The sequence below is a fragment of the Protopterus annectens genome, chromosome 9.part0 (assembly GCF_019279795.1).
Source record: "Protopterus annectens isolate FY-2018-M chromosome 9.part0, PAN1.0, whole genome shotgun sequence".
In the NCBI taxonomy this organism is placed as follows: Eukaryota; Metazoa; Chordata; order Ceratodontiformes; family Protopteridae; genus Protopterus; species Protopterus annectens.
The window spans coordinates 1,088,454,618-1,088,476,181 of NC_056743.1; the positions used below are offsets into that span (position 1 = coordinate 1,088,454,618).

At 43.5% G+C, this 21,564-nt stretch overlaps 1 protein-coding gene across 3 annotated transcripts in view; it reads right to left on the reverse strand.

Annotated features, from left to right (window-relative positions):
- LOC122811822 (cyclic AMP-dependent transcription factor ATF-7-like) overlaps positions 1 to 21,564 on the reverse strand; it is a 2,228,331-nt gene that overhangs the window by 1,812,320 nt on the left and 394,447 nt on the right. For all 3 annotated transcript variants that reach the window (XM_044083930.1, XM_044083931.1, XM_044083929.1), the window contains exon 2: positions 18,167 to 18,263. The gene's annotated coding sequence lies outside the window, so the exon portion shown is untranslated. The remainder of the gene's footprint in view (positions 1 to 18,166; positions 18,264 to 21,564) is intronic.

Here is a 21,564-nt window from a genome sequence, read left to right on the forward strand (position 1 = left end):
AGGATAACCCAATTGTAATGACTGCAACAGTGAAACATGATGAACATCAGGCAGTCCTATGGCAGAACAAGCTATCATCTCGCCTATCCATCACATTAGGAGTCTCCCAGGGCTTAATACTAGGATCCCTTCTTTTCTCCATCTTTATCAACGACCTACATTCAGTCATCCCACCTGCAGTCAATATGCGGACGACTCCACCTTGATTTGTTCGGACACCTCACCAACTACTTTATTCACATTAACCCAAAATACCTTCAATACAGTGGAAAAATGGCTCTCCAATCAACATCTATTCCTAAACCCCAAAAAACTAAGCTGCTCCTCTTCTCCCCCACACGCAGGACTCCCCTGCCATCCTTCCAACATAACTAACAATGGCACAATCATCTCCTCAGAAGCCCAAACTAAACTACTGGGTGTCATAGCTGATAACAACCTGAAGTTTGATGTGCATATCAATCACACTATCAAAACCATTAATAAAAAACTTGGCTCTCTTGGAATCAAACCTTTCCTTACCCCATTTGCTAAAACTGCAACTGCCCGTTCCCATCTACTATCAACTCTTCTCTAAGCCTCACCTCTATTCTCCAACTTAAACAAAACAGATCTTAATAAACTATCATCCATCCTGCTATAACCACATTGCCAGATTTGCTATTGGCACAGCCTACCAGACACACCACTGTCATTACTTAAATCGCCTAGGATGGCTTGAACTGCCTAGCCTACTGCAGTTCAACCAGCTAATAGTGGCACATAAAGTCCTTTATCAACCAGAAAATACACCTGCACTAAAAATATTATCAGCCCCTACACCAGCACCCGGCCACTGCTATCATCCACTAGACTCCTAGTTCAAACATACAAATCCAACTACTCAGCTGGGGAAACTCTGTTTGCCAACTCTGTTGGAAAAACATGGAACAGACTCCCAGCTGACTTGACCCTAGAACCTTCACTAACTCTATTCAAAAACAAACTCAAGAAATACTTCAAAACTCGGTTATGTCCTTGTACTAACCCCAACTAGTGACCTCTCTATTACTTAGGTGCCTTACCTTCAACTATTTCTAACTTTTTTCTACCACACCATTTCAGGAAGGGTCAATTGTATAACTGCAGCTCAATATGTCTTAAACCTGAATGCAATGTTATGTATATATAACTTTGAAAATAATGTTATGTTTTGTAAAGTGTTTTATAATAAGTTAGCACTATATGTGCTAAATGCTGGCAATGCTTATGATTGTAATCTGCTTGAAACTAGCATTTACTAAATGTTCAATGTGTATTATTATCTTGGAGCTTTTCTCCCCGGGCCTCCGCTGAAAATGGACATATATCCAGTCGGACTACCCCAGTCAACAAATTCAAAATAAAATAAAATAAAAATAAATAAAATAATAAAACCTATTCAGTTTCCTATGGGCAGGCTACTTAGAGATTTGCTTATTTAAAAAAAAAAAAAAAAAAAAAAAAAAAAAAAAAATTCCTCAAATGCCTTGAACATGGGGGAACTACTGCTGGCCTTGAAACAGCCATACCAAAGAGGTATAGGTATCTTTTATGCAACTACAGATCATCCTTGAATGTTCCCTTAAAGTTTTCCCTCAAAAGGATCAAAGGATTTCTGAAGGAGCCATCCTATGCAGGGGAGCCTGACAAGACAATCTCATCACTGTCTGGGTCGTATCTCATAGGTGAGGTGCTTGGTGATGAATAGCCAAAATCCTTATCTACATCTAAGTGCAATGTATCCAAGGGACAAGGTTCCCTCTTTCTTTCTGATGTAGAAGCCACTCAATGTTAAATGCTTGGCTGTGAGGGGGATAAGTCTACATCACATAGCCGACATACTCCTCAGTGAACCTCCTACAGTAAAATGGCACAGCAGCCAGGGCAAGTCATTGTAAGGCTAGTATCCAGCTTTGGATGCCCATCTTTGGGGCAAGAGAAGGGAAGACTTTCTTATAGGGCCATGACATGCCTGGTAAGAAGCACAAAGTTTGGGCCAAATAATTCCTACTGAACAAAAGCTGTAAGGATATCTTACCTTATGGAGATGACCACTCCCGGGATGCAGGTATAACCTGCAAACCGCTGCTGAGGTTTGGCTAGAAATGAAAGACACCATATCACTGTCCAGCTCCAGAGAGGCCAAGAGAAGTGGAAGCAGTCGCTGAAGGTTGTAAGACTGGGGCATACAAGGTGCTGTCTCACCCAGATCGACATCTTCAGACCTCTGTGGGACTGGTGTGGTTACCAGAGCTTCTCACTCCCTACCTGATGGATCTTTAATCAGCATATTTTTTTAATGTTTCTCCATTTTTCTATTCCGGCTTTTCCTTCTCTGTGATTTTCTGGGTGTCAGGTCACTCAATGAGGGTCCTCCTGCCACTAGATTAGTGGGCACTCCTTGCACTAAAGCTAGAAGTGTTCTGTACTCTTGGAAAGCCCAGATATTACATACTTGATGACAAAGCATCTCTTCTGTCATGCAATACTAGCAGAAATGTGCTTATTAGTTCTCTCCCAATGAAAACAAGAACCAAAAGCAGCTCTTCTTCTGGAAGTCAAGTCTAGTTTGTAATGAGCAATAATGGTATGGCCATTAAGACCAGGTAGCTGCTGCACAAATATCAAAGGAAGTTCTAGACCAGAAAGCAGAAAAAGTGGCCATGGATCTAGTTGAATGAACCTTAGGATGTTTTGGCAGGGAGAGACCTTGCTGGCAATATACAAAGGAAATGCAATTAGTAACCCATTTGGTCAGGGTAACTGTAGAAATTGGTGATCCCGCTCTATTCAGTCAGAGAGAGACAAACAACTGGTCTGTTTTCCTGAAATCCTTTGTCCTGTGTAAATAGAAACATATGACAAAGGATTACAGAAAAATAGACCAGATGTAGCACATATTCTCCCTTATTTGAAAAATTCATGGAGAAGACAGGCAACTGAATTGTTTGACTGATATTCAATTCAGAACCTGCTTCTGGTAAGAAGGACGGATTGGTTCATAAGGTAACTCTATCTTTGTGGAAAACAATGTAAGGAGACTTGGTTGAGAGAGTCTGGAGTTTGGAAATTCTCCTTGTAGATGTAATAGCTACAAAACAAATACTGTTTTCCAAAACAAACAATTTTACATCAGTTTTGGCTGAAAGTTCAAAAGGTTATTGTGTCAACCCCTGAAGAACAACTGTCAAATCCTAAGGGGGTGACTGATCTTTCACTGGTGGCATGATTAAAAAGGCACCCTTTAGGAAAGCCTTGCACAATTTGGTGGAAGCTAAAGAGCAAGCATATTCTCCAGGGTGAAAATTAAACACATCTTCTAACTGTACTTTCACTGTGGAAAAACTAGCATCTTTCTGGAAAAGAGAAGCTAAAAACTCCAGTACCGAAGATATAGGAGCAGAGAAAAAAATCAATTTTCTTATGAAGTGCCCAAATTGAAAGTCTTTTTCATTTAGTCTTATAAATCTTCCTTGTAGATGCTTTCTGGGATGAAAGAAGTATTTGTCTGTCTGGGGAGGGAAGCCTGGGCTGTCTAGCTATCAATGAAATTGGAGAAACCATGCAGTTAGTTTGAGGCCTGGGGTGTTGAGATGCTTTTTCCCGGAGGAGTGAGAAAGAAGGTTTAGACTCTGGTCCAGTATCCATGGCAGATATCAAAGATAGACCAAAGAAGGGGAACCACACCTTGTGAGGACAAAAGGGGGCAAATAGAATAACTGAGCTTTCTAACAGACTGGCTTTCTGTAAGAATTTTGGAATTAGACGTACCAGGGGATAGGAATAAAGGAGAATGGAAGGTCAGATGTGGACCAGAGCATCTCTCATCGACTGCCCTGGTGAGATGAAGAGATTGCAGCAAGGTTGGTCCCAACAGTGCAACATCATCTCCGATACTGACTGACTTGACAGACCACTAGTGAGACATCACAATGGACTTGCTGAGTTTGTCTGCTAGTATGCTGAATTTCTTCGGAATGTATGGTTGCCACTAGAAAGCAGCTGGAGTAGATTGCCCACCGCCACACTCACTCAGCTGCTTGACAGAGGGGATAAGATCAGGTTGCCCCTTGTTTGTTGATGTAGCAAACTACAAACATGTTGTCAATATGAATCGTAAGAGTCCTCAGTAGGAGAACATCTTGAAATGATGCAAAGCTAATAGGACTGCTCTTATCTCTAAGACACTGATGTGTGAATTGGTCTCTTGAGGGGACCAAGTGCTTTGGACTGTCCTTTCCAAGAAATGCTCTACCCCCACCCCAGTTGGGAGGCATCCGTGGTCACTGTAGCTACTGGAGGAGGCAGAAGGAATGGGTGGGCCCTGGTAAATGTCACCCGACTGGATCCACCAACAAAGACAATTTCTGCATACCCATGGGAGCTTGACTGGGAAGGATAGAGAATGTTGCAGAATAGACCACTGAACAGCTACAGTCCATTAGAGAACACGGATATAGAAAATGTGCTAAGTGAATTAAGACTAGTGCCACTGGGATCAAACCTAGAGCCTGAAGGACAAGTCTGGCTGGGCGAGCAGAATGAACAAGGATCTGCTGAACCTGGAACTTCACTGTATCTATATGACAAAATCAGAAAAGCAATCTGATTTACTGCGTCTAACTGGGCACCAATGAACTCCAGGCTCTGTACTGGTTGTAGTTTGGATTTGGAAATGTTGACTGTAATGCCTAGTGTTTGACAAAGCTGGAGCAAATAGTCCTTGGACTGTTCTAGGAGGTGCCTGGTTGTGGAAGTGAGGAGCTAGTCATCTAAATATGGAAACATACTGAATCCTGAAAGTCGCAGGTAAGCTGCTATCACTGCCATACACTAGGTAAACACTGTGTGATCTGTGATGAGAACAAAGGGTAGGGGTCTGAACTGGTAGTGGCTGGGTCCCAATCAAAAGCACAGGCATATTTGGGAGTATCTGTTCACTTTGACATGATATAAGATCAACTGAGCACATCCAACTGTCCTTGTACAAAAATGGCAGAATGGACTGAACCGTTACCATTCAGAACTTTGATTACATCACAAATTGGTCCACGTTACTTAGATCCAAATTTGGTCTTAGGGCCCCTGGCTTCTTTAGCATTAAAAAAGAACCCTGAGTAAATGCCAACTCCTTTTTGGTCTGGTGGGACTTCCTGGAGGACTTTTCTCCAGCAGCTTCTGAATCTCTCGAGCTACAGTTTAAGTCTCTGACTGGGAGGAATGTTGGGAAGCTTCCTTCTTTTGGTTGGGGGAATCTGGAAAAATGGTATGAAATAACCTCTGGATATTATTTTTAGCACCCAAGAACTTTCTTATAGAAGCCCAGACGTCTGGGTACAAAGACAAACACTGCCCCGCCCCCAACTGCCTCCAGAGGTAAGCAGTTGGGCAACCATTCAGGAGTCCTAAAAGGGTCAATCCAGAAAAGAATCTCAGAAACCTTGGATTTGCGGGCTTCCTCTGCCAAGAGTAGAGCGTCCTCCATTTCAACTTCCCTTTCTGCCTCTGAAGGAGCTGTGCCAGCATGTATTCTAGAAAGATCCCTGGGATTTATAAAAACAAATTTTCTTGCCCCCTCTTTGATTTCGTGAAAAAGATTGTTGAGGGGGTAAAAAAGTGAATCCCCATGGCAAATGGGTCTTTCCTTCCTGTTCACTGCAGAAGAGTGTTTAACAGAAAGACCAAACAAGGACATTCTACCAAAAGGCGCATTGATGAAAGAAGACATGAAAGACTCCGCAAAGTCACTTAACCACCTCCAGGCGTGTCTTTGTACAGCAATGCCTGAACCGGGCAGTGAGGTACCCTCCTCAACATGGTATAGTAACATTATGGACGCAATGAAAATGGATAACAGAGTTGCCAGTTGACAAAATTATCTTTTATAGTCCTCTGCAGACATGTACTCTGACAGAGAATTTGGAGAGCTCCTTGATCAAATCTCTCTACAACTTTAGAAAGTGCACCAAATAGTTCAGGGACCTCAAAGTAAAGGTCACTGAAGCAAATGTGCACTTTCCAAATCTGTCAAACGCCCTTGACTCTCTATTAGGGGGATGTACAGAGGAGATTTGATGCCAAAAACAGAGCATAAAAAGGGACTCCTTTGCTTCAGTGAGGTCTATCTTTTGTTGCTGCCAAAATCTTATCTGAATGACGTGGAAATGGTTCACAAGAATTGGGTTGCGTCCATGCCTGGCGAGTGACTAGGTCACTGAGCTCAACACAACAACCAGGAGAGTCATCCAAGACATACATGGGCCAGCAACAAAAGCTTCCAGAAATAGTGACTCCTCTGGGGAAGGATTATCTGAAGACCAACCTGTGGGATAGGTCTGATGGGATCAGAGCTTGGACAAACTTGGGGAATGGATGCAAGATCCACAGAAGAGTGAGACACTGGGTCTCTTATATGTGAGAACACATTCTCTACTATCTCTAAGGCAGACGGACCAGGAGAGGCCATGGCCAGTCACACTGGAGCTGAAACTTCCAAGGCAGACGAGCCCCAACTCTGTCCCGATCTGTGTCTAAAGGAGGGAGTCAGACCCAAGCTATCCAGTTCCGAAACTCTGAGGGGCAAGGACAGCTCTGACAGCACCAGAGTAGATCCCCCGCTCCCCAAGATCAGATGCAGATGCTTCTGCTCTGAGACTCATTCTGATCTGAGGAAATAGGAGCAGAATGAGTCAGAGAAACTGTCACAGTTGAAGATGTAATCCTCCTCGGCTAAGACACCTATTCTCATGGGACTCTCTAATCCGAGGGCTCCAAAACTGAAGGGTGAATCAGAAAAGGAGATATAACTTTATGGGAAGCAGAATATTGTGCCTCCATTTGTTTATACCACATCACTGGGTACTGTCTGTTAATACATTCAGAGGTACTGGGAAAAAACAGGATGAAAAGCCTGAAGCTCCAGCAGTAGAGCTCTCATCTCTCTGACACTGATGTGCTCTTTCTGTTGAAGAGGCAACCACACCCTCTGCACCTTAAGGAAGCCAAAAGCTGTTCCCCATCCCATATCTGAAGCATCTGTGAACAGCTCCTGTGAGAGAAGACGGGAATGAAAAGGGAGCCCTGGATTTACAAATAACTGCTGGACCCACCAGTGAAGTTCTTTCTTGAGACAAGGCAGAACAACAACTACAAATTCTAGGGGATGCGCATGTTGAAGCAAAATGACTTCAGAAACCAATGAAACTCTCTCATGTGGAGTGAGGCCAAAGGGAGGATAGGGATGGTGGATGCCATGAATCCCAGAGCTCTCAGAAACTCCTTGGCCATAAAAGAGGCCAGAAGAAGAGTCTGAAAGAAGGAAATGAGTGTCACAGCTCTGAGAGGAGGCAGGGATGCCAGCAAAGGCACTGTCGGAATCCTGCACCCCAGAAAAACATATTCCTGAGAAGGAGTGAGAAAATACTTTTTGAAGTTTATTGTGAACCCCAGGTTTTGCAGAAGGGAAAATGGCAAAATGAAGATTTTGCAATGGGATCTCTGTAAAGGATGCCTGAAACAGGAGGTCATCCAAGTATGTAAATACTTGAATCCCCTGAATCCTGCAAAAAGCAATCATAGGAGCAAGGCATTTGATGAATACCCTTGGGGCAGTAGAAAGGCCGAAGGGCAAAGCAGAGAACTGAAAATGCCAGGAAGCAAAACAGAAACATAAAAACTTCCTGAAAAGGGAATAGATAGGAATTTGAAGATGAGCATTCTTGAGATCCAGAATTATATAAGCCTGAGGAAGCAAAATAGGGAACAAAGTCTAAAGGAACAACATTCAAAAGGAAGGCACCTTCAGAAAAGTGTTTAGATGAGAGAGGTCTAGAACTGGTCTCCAAGTACCCCCTTTTCAGGGTACTAGAAACATCCTGGAGTAAAACCCCTCCCCTTCTGGGACACAGGCACCTCTTGAATAGCACTCTGAGACAAAAGGTCCCAAAGCACCTCTGGAAAAAAGGAGAGTTGTTCCTGAGCGGACAGAGGAATGCCCATAAAAAGGGGAAGGCATTTCCACACCATGAAATACCCCTCGTAAATAATGTTCAGGAACCAAGAATCCTGAGTAATCGGAGTAATCTGAAACCAAACAGGAAGAGAGAGGTAGAGGGGAGCAAAGAAAACTATGAATGTGGCTGGGAAGAATAGGACAGTCAGACAGCACCTGGTTTATCTGGAAAAGAAGACTTCTGAGACACTGAAGTCTGAATAGCCTTAGCAGGAGGAGCCAACTTGCCACCCTTTTTACCCTTAGCAGGAGGGTGAGACTGCCTGTGAACAAAAACAGGCTTAATGAGGTAGTTTCTCTGAAATTCAGGCACAGGAGAAACAAACATGGTCCTGTAAAGCCTTGCCCTTATCCTGAAGCTACTTAAACACATCAGCAGCAGCTTCACCAAACAAGTGTTTATTATCAACATGGGCATCCATAAACTTAGCCTTAATATCAACAGGCAAAGGTTTAAGCCGAAGCCAAGAACATGTCTTCATCACTGACCCAAAAGCAGCAGCTCTAGAGGAAGCATGGAATGATGAGCCACCTGGGAGGAAGCCCCTAACATGGAAAGAGCAGAAGTTTTACCCAGAGAGTCTGGAAGATCAGAAATAACGTGGCAAGCCTGGGACAGGACAGCCAACAAGTACCTGGACGTACAGGTCTGATAATTAACAGCCCTAAAAGCCAAGCCAGCAGAGATGCAAAGCTTCTTGCCTAGCCTTTCCATGGTCCAGCTCTCTTTATCAAAGGGCAGTAACTTGGGAGAAGGAAGCAATTAAGAGGACTTGTCAGACGTTACAGACACCACCGAGGGGTCAGCAGGACACTTGTACAAAAATTTACAGTCCTCAAAAACTTTCAGAATCTATCAGGTTTCTTGGGAGCAGAGGGCTGATAGTCTGAAGCCTTAGAATCCAACAAAGCAGACAAAACCAGAGGAACAGCAGAAGGTATAGAAAAGTCCATCTGCAGCAACTCATAATATCTTTCATGAACCTCAGAGACCCGAGCACAATCCCATTTAAAGAACTCCATCATCCTGGAGGTTGTGTCCCCAAAAGAAATCTCTTCAAAGGGATATCAGGACTGGTAGATTCATCTTCCTCTGACCCATAGTCCAAAGGAGAAGGAATCTGAAAAGAGTAAGCAAGGGATTCCTCATCCGAATCCAGTTATTCCTCAGAGAAATCCTGTTCTCTTTGTCTTATTAGGAGAGTAGAGGACCGGGGGGGGCTGGAACAGAAACTCCTTGAGTTGGTTTCAGTGCCATCAAAGCACTAAACAAACCCTGAGTGAAGGCCTGCCATTCACTCTGTGGATCCTTAGCAGCAGGAGAAATATGCTTAGTCTTCTGTTTTTTCTTCAGTGGGACATCTGCCTCATAAAATTTGGAAGGCTCTGACCTAGGATGGGATTCAATGACGCTAGTAGGGACTTCTTCTCTGACTAATAACAGAGGCACACCCCTAGGCCCTGTGGAAATTATCAGCCATGGTTCCTACTGAGCATCCAAAATGGACATCTGCAAAGCCTCCTCGAACATGCTTAAAGTCGGATCCCTGCCAGCCACCAACCCGGTGGTGGCAGAAGAATCCACCGACAAAGCCAGCTGAACCTCTGGGCATTCACTCGCCTCAGGAGAGATGTCTAGTGGAGGCTAAACAGTAGAGGACTCTGGCCTAGGCTTCTTGGCCTTCTTCACTGACAGAGGATCTACTTCATATTGCATACCACAACAGCGAATTACAGAATGTTGAGATGAAAAAGCCGAACTCTCTATTCAGCAAAACTTCACAATGCCAGCTGTTCAGAACACTGAAACACAACACTGCTACGCATGTGCCGGCGTAACTGCCTTGATAGTGTACATTCGTTCAGAGCTACGAAAACAGTAAAATTAAAGGTTTGCAGCTTTTACAATAATTTACCTGTTTTAAGGATTGTTGGTGGAGGTCACAGTCCAGTGTGGATCAAGACATTTAGCCTTTTCCTCACTGTAGTATGATCTCAGAGTTTGTATATACAAGTTTCGGGGGGTGTGGGGGTGCAGACAGTAGTCCGTTTGGTGGTTATTTTTAATTGTTTTCTGAGATTTGTGAGTGTGTTTAGGTTGGGGCATGTTCTAAATGTTCGGCACTGTGAAGCTTCACTTATTTGATAGTTCAGCATTTTGGTCTCAATGTTTTGTAATTCACTGTTGTGGTATGCTATGATATGAAGTAGATCCCTGATGGTTGTCCCTCGAAGTGGGAAGTACCCACCAACATGTCTTTCGCAAGAAGCTTTAGGCACTGAACTTCAAGACAAAGCGCCAAAGAAGACAGTCTACTTCGTAAGGTTTTATGTACAAAAGCCAGACAAATGGAACAGGGTGTATGGGTGTGAGAGCCACCTAAGCAAAAAAAAGACATTGTTTGTGATGGTCTATATGGGGAATCTGTCTCCCACACTGGTATTTACCCTTCCTGGATGACATGAAACCCCACAAGCAACAATAAACAAGATAAGTAAAAGAGAACCCCAATGGGGCATTTATCTGAAATGGCTTGGCGAACCAGCAGTGGAAAGTACAGTTGTGTACACTTACCATAAATGTAGATGTTCGAGTACATTCACTGTTGCAGTCATCACATTTGGGTTATCTGCCTGCAGGTAGCCCTCAGCCGGCCTGAATACCAGAGTCTTTGGATTTCTGTGTCGGATGCTGTTGCTTCTTTCATGACATCAGGTCATCAGGGGTATAAAACATGCAGCCGATGCCATTACATCATTTTTTTCTTGCCCAAGATGTCAGGTGCCCCCACAATAGGAAGCAATTATATGGTATGGAACACCTACAGCAAAAAGCAAATACACATGATATAATATATGCCAAACAAAAAGGAAAGGTAGAGCCATGAGAAGTCAGGGGGGCTGGAGGGAGGGTAACCAGGACTGCAACAGTGAATACACTCGAACATCTACATTTATGGTAAGTGTGCACAACTGTACTACATTTTTTGTGTTTCACTGTTGCAGTTATCACATTTGGGTTGATTCCCAAGCTAAGGAAGGGTGGAGGCAGTTAAAGAGCATTGGGGCTAGCAATCAGGCCCTATAAGACTGCTGTGACAAATCCAGCTCTGAATTTAGAAAACATAGGCAGGTGGTAATGCTTGGTGAAAGTATGTACAGAGAGCCAGGTAGCAGCTTCCAGGATGTCCCTGGTAGGGACTCCTCTGAAGAATGCCGTAGAGGTAGATGCAGCCCTGGTGGAATGTGATTTTATCCCCTGTGGGGTAGGTTTTCCACTGTGCTTGTAGCAGAAATGGATGCAATGGGCTATCCATTTGGAAATGGTTTGCTTTGAAATGGCCTTCCCTCTGCCCCTGCAGCAAAGCTAACTAGCAGCTGGTCAGAATTTCTGAGAGGCTTAATTCTGTCCAAATAGAATCTAAGCTATCTGTGCACGTCCAGAGAATGCAGTATCCTTTCCCCCTTATTTTGAGGATAAGGGGAAAAAGTAGGCAATTGAATGGACTGGTTTAGAGCCACATTAGACACCACCTTGGGCATAAAGAATGGATTAGTTCTGAGGGGAAACCCTGTCGACATGGAAGATAATGAAGGGTTCCACTGCCATGAGGGCCTGCAGTTCAGACACTCTTCTTGCTGAAGTGATGGCTAGAAGTAAGGCTGTTTTCCAAGAAAGGAATTTCAACTCTGTTATAAGCAGATGGTTCAAAGGGGGGGGGGGGGGGTAAGTTTTTTCCAATACAAAGTTAAGGTCCCAGGCTGGAGTGGGAGATCTCCCGTGGGGGCCTTAAATTTGTGGCCCCTCTAAGAAATTGTTTTAGCAGGGGATGAGAGAAGAGGGGTGGCTCAGTATTATAATGTGCTGAAATGCCAGAGGCATGAATCTTAATTGAAGAGAAAGATAGGCCCTTGTGGAGCATTTCTGTTAAATAATCTAGAATATGAGGTAAGCTGGGGACCGTTGTGCCCATCCCCTGAGCCTGGCTCCAGGAACAGTATCTTTTCCACTTTTCTGAATAGGATTTGCTAGTACTAGGCCTCCTTGCCTCCAGAATGACATCCAGCACCTGCTTACTGAGGGTTGCTAGAGGTGAGCTCAGGGAATTAGCCAGGCTGCAAGGTTCAGGGTTTAAAGCTGAGGGTGCAAAATCTGGCCCACCTGCTGGGACAGCATGGAAGGGGTCTGAGGCAGGAGCCGTGGTTGCAGCACTGTCAGACTACACAAAGAGGGGTACCAGTGCTGGTGTGGCCAGTCTGGGGCAATCAGTATTGTCCTTGGTTTGTCTTGTTTAATCTTTAGTAGAAACTTCGAGAGGAGAGGCAGAGGGGGAAAGGCATAAATTGAGAGGCTTTTCCAGGTATAGGACAGGGCATCCACTTTCTAAGCTCGACTGTGGGATGTTCTGGTGCAGAATTTGTTCAATTGGTAGTTCTGAGGGGAGGCAAATAGGTCTACCTCTGGTGTCCCCCATTTGTTCCTCAAGAGCTTGAATATTTTGGGTTCCCGTTTCCATTTGTGTGGGTCCATGAGATTTGTGCTTAAGTCACCTGCCCTTGAATTTAGTTTGCCTGGCAGGAAATGAGCTTGCAGGTTCACTTGGCAGCTCAAGGCTGTGTTCCACAGAGCCATGGCTAGTCCGCAGAGTGGGTAGGAATGGGTTCCCTCCTGCTTGTTTACGTACCACATAACTGTGGTGTTGTCTGTCTTTACCAATAATTGTCCTGGAAGAATAAGGTTTTTGAAGGCTGTCAGAGCATTCTGTACAGCTAACATTTCTTTTTGATTAATATGCAGGTGCATCTGTATTGGCTTCCATTTGCCATGAATGCACTGCCCTGCCAAGTGAGCCCCCCATGCATAGTCTGATGGGTCTGTTGTTAAGAGTTTGGGCGGCAGGGGTAGAGTGAAAGGGAGTCCCCTTGCTGTGGTAGCAGCCGCTGCCCACCAAAGGAACTCTGCCCTTAGACAAGGAATGATAGGAATCATTGTTTCCAGGTCCTGAGAATGTTGACACCATAGACGTTTTAGATACCACTGAAGTTTCCTCATATGCAATCTTGCATATGGAATTAACAGAATGCAAGAGGCCATGAACCCCAAGGCTTGCAGGATTTTCCTTGCAGATAGTTAGGTTTTTGTGGCCAGTAGGTTGAAGTAGGTTGTCAAATAAACGTGTTTCTCTGGAGTGAGGAATGCCATCTGGGAAGTTGTGTTCAAGCTTGCTCCCAGGAATACAATCTGTTGGCAGGGTACTAGGTGTGATTTCTTCTTGTTGACGGTGTACCCCAGTGAGGTTAGAAGTCTCTTTACAAATGCCAGGTGTTGTAATAGCAAGTCCTGATTTTCTGCCTGAATCAGGCAATCGTCCAAGTATGGGTAAATCTGAATATTACTTTGCCTGCAAAATGCAATGGCTGGAGCTAGGCACTTTGTGAATACCCTGAGCGCAGTAGATAAGCCAAAGGGAAGTGCAGAGAACTGAAAGTGCATGGAGCCCGCCCTGAAACGTAGGTATTGTCTGCAGGATTCCCTTTATTGGGATGTGCAGGTAAGCTTCTTTTAAGTATAGGGTTGCCAGCCAGGCATCCTTGACTAGCATAGGAAGAAGCTGTTGAGTTAGCATTTTGAATTTTGGAACCACCAGAAAGGTGTTGAAAATAGACAGGTCCAGGATAGGACACCAGGAGTTTTCTTTTCTGGGAACCAGGAACAGTCTTGAATAAAAACCTTGTCCCCTTTGTTCTGCTGGGACAGGTTGAATAGCTCTGATACTGAGGAGAAAGAGAACTTGTTTTTGGGCCTCCACCCACTGATTTCGGGGGAGGTCTGGCCATCCACTTGGGGTTGGGAGTGAGTGGAAGTAGAATCTGTATCCTAGGGAAACTATGTTTAAAACCCATTTGTCCTGGGTAACGAGTTCCCAGTTTTTTGCATGCAAGGCAAGCTTTCCTCCTAAGGGAGCAAGTAGTTGAGCAAGGCTTGGAAGAGTTAAGGATAAGTAATTGTACTGTTTCTCGACAGGGGGTGGCTTACTACTCCCTGCTTTGGAAGTTGGAGCTCCCCCACTGCTTAGATCTATGCATCGCCTGAGACTGAAGTCTTGGTGGTCTGCTGCTCCTGGTTTGGACTAAGAAGGCCTGGAAGGGACTGGAAAAGAACAGTTCTTTGAAGGCCAATGCCTACTGAATCTAGGAGGCTGTACTTGTAAGAAATCTTTAACAGTTTGCATAGATTTAGCTTTTTCCTCCATCCTTTTGAGGACGACTTCTGCTTTTTGCCAAAAAGGTGGTCTTGGTTTAAGGGTGCATCCAGTAATTTAGCTTTAACATGATCTGACAAGTTCATGATCTGGCAAATTTTGTTCCTTAAGCCAACCATACCTTCTAAGTACAGACCCAGTGACAGCAGCCCTGCAAGATGCTTCTAAAGCATCAAAACCACATTGCAAAGTATGTTTACCAACTTGTTCAGCAGAATGCATTAACTCTTGCAAATCTTTGTGTTCATCACAGTCAAGAATCAACAGCATTTTCTGTTTAAGTAGTCCCATAATACGCTGCTACTTTAACATACGAAACTGGCAATTTAAAGCCCTAATGGCCAAAGTAGCAGAAGTGTATACCTTCTTACCCCATCTGTCTAAAACTCTAGAGTCCCTATAAGAAGGGGTAGAATTTTTGGCAGTTGTAGCCTTAATGCCTTTTGGTCCTTGGGAAATGGTCTCTGGATCCGCAGTAGGATTCTTGAAGAGGAATTTGTGAGAGTCGGGTACTCTGTAGTACCTGTCAGGTTTCCTGGGAGCTGGAGGCAAAGTGTCTGGGGTAAGGTTGGACTCCAAGAAAATATCATCTACAATCTCCAGAACAGGAGGGCTAGCTAGAGGCCTGTGTTAAGGCAGGAGTAAAAATTCCCTAAGTCTCTTTTTGGACTCAGAATAGTCCTGGCTTTCCCAGCGGAAATGCTCCCTAAGGCTATGCAAGGTTTCACCAAAAGAAAGATCTTCTGGAGGGGAAGCAGAGGGAATACAATCCTCTGCATCAGAATCCTCATAAGTAGATAAGGGTAAATCCTGGTAGTCAGAAGGAATAGAGATATCAGATTCCTGATCAGAAGAATCAGAAAGAAAATCAGTTCTAGGTCTCTTAGAGGGGGAACACTGGCTTCCCCTAATTAAGGCAATAAGGTCTTCAGCCATTCTAATCATTTGTTTTTGTGGCATATGGGCCTGAGAATGTGGTTTGGTCATCGGTTTTCTAGGCGTAGTGCGAGCTTTAGGCCTGAGGAATTCAGTATTTCTAGCTTGAAACAAAGTAGTCTGTTTAATATGAAAGTCGGTAGGCCTGAATACACCCTCAGAAGCCGGTGCCTGCACAGCGGCTCCGGACCCATCCAAGGTACAGACATCTGCAGGTTCCATAGTCGAAGCAGCATGTCGCGACATACTGGACTCTGAATGGGTCTCAGTAGAGGCCTGCAAATCTGTAGTAGTGGGTATCAGGGGCTGCGAAAGCACCTGAGTACCGGCGGACTGGCAACTAGCTTAATGGAAGCATCGGCGGCGGTTTTGGACCTATGCGGTCTGTCTCTGTCTTTATCCTTACGTTTTTTTCGGAAGATCAGTAGTCGGATGGCTTAACAAAGCCATTTCAGAGTAAGGAGATTGAGAACGGAAGTATTTAGGTACAAAAATAGCCCGACGACGAATAGTTTGGGTGTTGAACAAGGCACAAAACCGACAGCGAGGGACATTGTGGTCTGGGCCTAAACAGGTGACGCAGTAAGAATGAAAATCTCTATGAGGTATTTGCTTTCCACAGGCAAGACAATTGTTAATTTCTTCTGACATCGGTTAGAACAAGAAAAAAGGATCCCCAATGGGGTACTTATCTTTTTGAAAACTTCAGGTCTGAAACTCGAAAACGAAAATTTCAGGAGTCGTCCGACCGGCACTTGCGAACTGCTTCTGCTTCGGGCAATGCACAGCAAGAAAGACTGATGTAATGGCGTCGGCTGCATGTTCAAGATCAAGCGATGGCGTTCGGATTGACAGCAAAGAAGTTCTGAGGATGGTATGTCCGGACATCAACTTTATGCTCTGCAGTACGCAAGGAGCATATGTGTGACGTATGGCATACCTTAAAGCAACCCTAATGGCTTTGGTATACTGGCCAGATGTCAGGCAACCCTTGGCAGAGGGGTTCCCTAGTGTTATGAATACTGCAATAGTGAAATTGAAGCACATTTTTTGGACCTGAGGGCTTAGGATCTGAAGTTTTTTTGTTTGGATCCAAGGAAGTAGGATCCAAAGATCTTTGAATTTTTTGAGAAGGCTTCAAAGTCACAGAAGCCAAAGGAGTCTTTGGAGATCTAGGAAGGGACCTTTTTCTATGCTCTGACAGAGCTGGGGATTTGAGTCTTGGAGGAAGAAGAAAAAGAAGGCAATAATCCCTTGAAAACTAACTTATTCCCCTCCTATCTGCAATAGCTCTTGAATTAAAAGCAGCACAAACAGCACAATTTGTATCGACGTGTGCTTCCCCCTAAACTGTAAATGCACTCCCTGTGGACATCAGAATTTGGGATTTTGTGCCAGCAAGGAAATGTATTTCTTAAATCCTGTTGACTTCTCAGCCATATTCTACAAAAAAGGAAAAGGAAGAGAAAGACAAAGAAGAATTTTTTTGGTTTGTTTTACAGCCAGAAAAAAAACTACCAACAATGACAGAAGTAGATTCCCTAAAATACTGGTAGGAAAGGAAGAGGAATTAAAGGCGGTGTCACTAGCAATGGCATGCAACAAGTTTACCTCACAAAAGGCAGAAAGGAGAAGAAAGAACTAATGGGTAAAAAAAATCCCCCAAAAAACTAAACAGATAAAAAGAGAGAGGATTTAGAAGATTAAATATAGATTTTTTTTCAGAAAAAAACTCAAACGCTCGAACCACTGCATAAAATGCTCAGAGAAAGGATCCACATTTGTGTGAGATGGCGGCAAACAAAATCTGAGGTACTTAGATGGAGGAGCTCAAGAGCTAGATCCGTAAGTTTATGGAATACAGCAGAGTTGGATCCAAGGTCAGATCCACAACCCATATGTTGAGGAAGAATGAAAAGGACAACATAAGATCTGCAGGTTACAATCATTGGGCAAAATGAGTCTTTTGTAGGCACAGTTGTTATCTTTTTTCCTGGACCATGGGAAAAAAAGCGAAGGAAAACAAAAATAAGGAATAATTACCATTACATTTGTCTAACAGGTCCAGTAAACAAGGATCAATATAGCTCAGAAGAAGACAAGGACTACAAAAGTGAAAGTGTAGTCAAGTACATATCAGAGGAAGACTGGAGACCCGGAATGCATAGTGAGATAATTGAATGGAGGACAGCAGAGCAAAAAATAAATACATACATACTACACAGTATCCGAAGATTCATTTAAAACTTGCAAAGTTATATTTCAATTTTTATTCTAGCAAAAGAAGACTACTGACTTGACAGTGTTAATGCAATTCCCCCAAAAGATATAAAAGCCATGGTGTCATTTCCCTCCATTAAAGATACAGCTGACATTTTTAAATCCAAGTAAACAAAGCAAAAAGAAGCTTCTATTCTTGATTTACAGAATCAGCTTCTGCATTGTCTGTAAATAAGTCTATTGTTAATATTTATCAGAAAATATCACAAAAATAAGTTTGGAGCAAAATAACTACAACTGAAAGGAGGTTGCATTTAACTGCCAGTTTTAAGTATTTTCAGTCATTTCTCCAGAGTTCTTCACGACGGTAATGACAGTTGGGTGAACCAGACTAAAATGCACTGCCTGAAGCCTCAAAAGGAGGATTCACTCTTGCTTGGTGAAAATCTTCCACGCCACATGGAAATTTCAGTTGGCAATGCCCTTGAGACAACAAAATGAAAATCCCACCTATTTTTCTTTAATAAAAACAGTGAAAAAATAAAATGAAGTACTTGCTGTGTCAAATGCTGCATCCCAGTTTTATCAGTTATCTAATGGTTCACTCAATTTGAAAAATGGAAATTGGTTCGGTTTTATTTTGAACTCAAGAACTGCCACTTCCCATATAAAAGTAAATATGTACTCTTGCATCACAAAATTAAATTTTACTCACTTCATGCAATCACATTCCTTAACAGACTTCTTTTCACTGCTTCCGTTTCCGATGCGCCATCACAAAACAACTATGTTGAAGTTCTGCAACAAAAGTACTGTAACCAAAGTTACAAGACATTTAATATGGTGAAGACAGCCTTTTAAACATACAATATCAACATTTTTCCTTAAAATCAGCAGTACAGTCAGTGTTTCCCAACACATCTCAGCTATGAGGGGTACCTTTTTCAGACACAAAAACTTCTATGCATGGGCCATAATTTCACATCCAGTTATAAAATATTTTACATGTTACTTTAGAAATTGTTATTAAAATGTCGAAAATTTAAATAAGCATTCAAAAACTACTCAACTGAGCCCACAGAACTGCAGTCGAACAGTTTTATCTAAAAAAATCCAGTTAATTGAAGTATCTGTTAATTCACAGCATTTCATGCAATAAACATGCCTTCACTTATAGGGACTAACAAACATTCTTTTCCCCCCTCCATTCTGAATAAAAGATTAACCCTACACTGCTCACAGACATCTCTATAACAGATTCGACACCTGCCATTAATCGACCCTTCAAAGACAACTTGCAAAAAAGGAGGAAAAAAAAAAAAAAAGTGTGTGGAAAGCAGTGCATAATTACCATCTTCATTTCCATCTCCTACATTTGTTGTCAACCAGTTTACTTTTAATCAACTCTTTTTCTTACTCTAAACCTACCTTGCTACCAAGCATAAAACAAGTGAATATTACACACAATAAATGAAAATGTAAACAAAAAAATTTAATATACAAAGAACTAAAATCTCTCTGTCATGCACTTACATGATAAGGCTCTATTATCTCAACACAATCCCTAAACCTCCACATTCCGTCTAATCATAAATGTTACTAGCGACTTCAATCAGTACATAGCCACTATACCTTTCACAGTAATGACAGCCACTTACAGACATTAATAAGGTTTCATAGCCACCTCTCTTGCTAGTATTCTCCAGGATTCCAACACCTCACAAAATACAATGTTTTTGCTTCCTTCATGGACCTTCTACAAGAAGTTCTACCAAAATTGCCCCCCAATAAAAGTTATGTACTCACCATAACGTTCCATCTGATTTGTTGCTTTTCATTTGTCTTCAACCTGTAGAAGTACGGATCCGACTCGGGCACTTTTTCTAGCATCGGATCCAAGATCCTCCCCTACCCATAATGCCCGTTTCCCTCCTCCCCTCCAATCGAGTTTGCTGCCGACAGTAGCACCCTGACCTAACCAAGAGCCTAACACCTTGGCAGTAATACCCTGAAAGCACTACAGGAAAGACAAAGGCTTGCCAAAGTAAGGGCTATGTCTCTTCCATCCGGTCCACCACACAACCCACAAAAGGCAGGGAGAAGGAGGGAGAAATGGTTGAAGACAAATGAAAAGCAACAACTCTGATGGAACGCTTTGGTGAGTGCATAACTTTTTTATCTGAAGATGTTGTTTTCATTTGATCTTCAACCTGTGGGACAGAGTCCCCAGCTACCAAAAGACCCTGGGAGGTCCCCATGGAAGGATATTCCAGAGCATAACGGAGCCAAAGGATGCCCTGCCTCTAGACAAGACATCCAACTTACAGTGTGAAATAAACATGTGCAAAGATGTCCAAGTAGCTGCAGAGCAAATGTCATCCAAAGAAACGCTAGACCAAAAGGTTGCTGAAGTAGCCATAGGCCTGGCAAAATGTGCCTTAATCTGACTTGGTGGAGATGATCCTTTGGCTGTATACACCCGAGCTATGCACTGAGATATCCAACGAACAATAGTCACCTTTGACACAGGTTTCCCTAAGAAAGGCTAAGGAAAGGAAACAAAAAGTTGATCAGATTTGCAAAAGGACTTTGTTCTATGCAAATAAAAATACAACTGCTTATGACATCAATAAAATCCAGCTTATACTCTCCCTTATTCTGGAAGTTCATGAAGAAAACAGGGAGACTGATAACCTGATTAATGTTAGATTCCGAAGCCACTTTAGAGAGAAAGGAAGGGTTTGTGCATAAGGACAACCTATCTTTATGGAACACCACATAAGTGGGCTTAACAGATAAGGCCTGAATCTCAGAGACACTTTAGCTGTGGTAACAGCAACCAGGAAGGCTATATTCCAAGACAGAAACTACAAATCCATCGTAGAGCCAGGTTCAAAAGGGGAAGAAACCAAGGCTTGTAGAACTAGAGTAAGATCCCAAGGTGGTGTAGGGTCCTTGACTGGAGGCCGAGGTAAAAAGGTACCTTTCAAAAAGTCTTTACAAAGCTTGGAAGAAGTTAAGGGAGCCGTATTGTCTCCTGTATGAAAACTGGAGATAGCTGCCAGGTGAACCTTAACCGTAGAAAAGCTGGCACCCTGATGAAAAATATCTGCCAGAAAACCCAGGATGGCGGGAACTGGAGCAGTGAAAGGATCCAAATCATGCTGACACGCCCACATTGGAAAACATTTCCACTTACTGCAATACATTTTCCTAGTGGACAATTTGTGAGCCGCTACCAAAATCTTCTTAACTGGAGAAGACAGCTCAGGAGTCCTAGCTATCACTGGAACTGGAGCAGCCAAGCTGTAAGCTTCAGACTGACTAAATCTGGGTGTGGGATCCCTGAGGTATGCGAGATCAGATCCGGAACCGGATCTAATGTCCGAGGACACACCACATGAGACCACAGAGAGGGGAACCATACTTGTCAAAGCCAGAAGGGGGCAATGAGGATCGCTAAGCTCCCCAGCCGTCGAGCTTTCTGAATAAATTTCTGGATCATGGGAAGTGGAGGATAAGCATACAGAAGACCAGAGGGCCAAGCAGGAACCAGAGCATCTCTGGGGGACTCCCTCGGAGGGGGGTTCAGAGCGAAATACTCACTGGACTTCGTGTTGGAAGGAGGCGCGAAGAGATTGCAGCAAGACCGACCCCAATTTAGAAAGATCTGTTCTGCTACTGAAGGATTCAGAGACCACTCATAAGGCATAAGAATAGATCTGCTGAGCCTGTCTGCCAGAATGGTGGACATCCCTGGAATGTGCTTGCCACCAGAAAATGGTTAGTGGAGATGCCCACTCCCACAATCTCATGGCTTTGCGACAAATGGGATAAGACTTGGTTCCCCCCGGTTTGTTAATGCATCAGACTGCAAACATGTTGTCTGGATAGCAATTTTCCCTAGGGGAAGATGGGCTTGAAGAGCTTGCAATGCCAACAGCATCGTCCTCATCTCCAGGACGTTGATATGCAGTTGGGTCACCAGGGAAGACCACATGCCTTGGACTGTCCTGCTCATGCAATGCCCCCCCAACCAAGTAGGGAGGCATCCGTGGTCACCGTGGTCATCAGGGTGGGAAGGCTAAAAGGGCAACCTAGAAGAAGATCTGG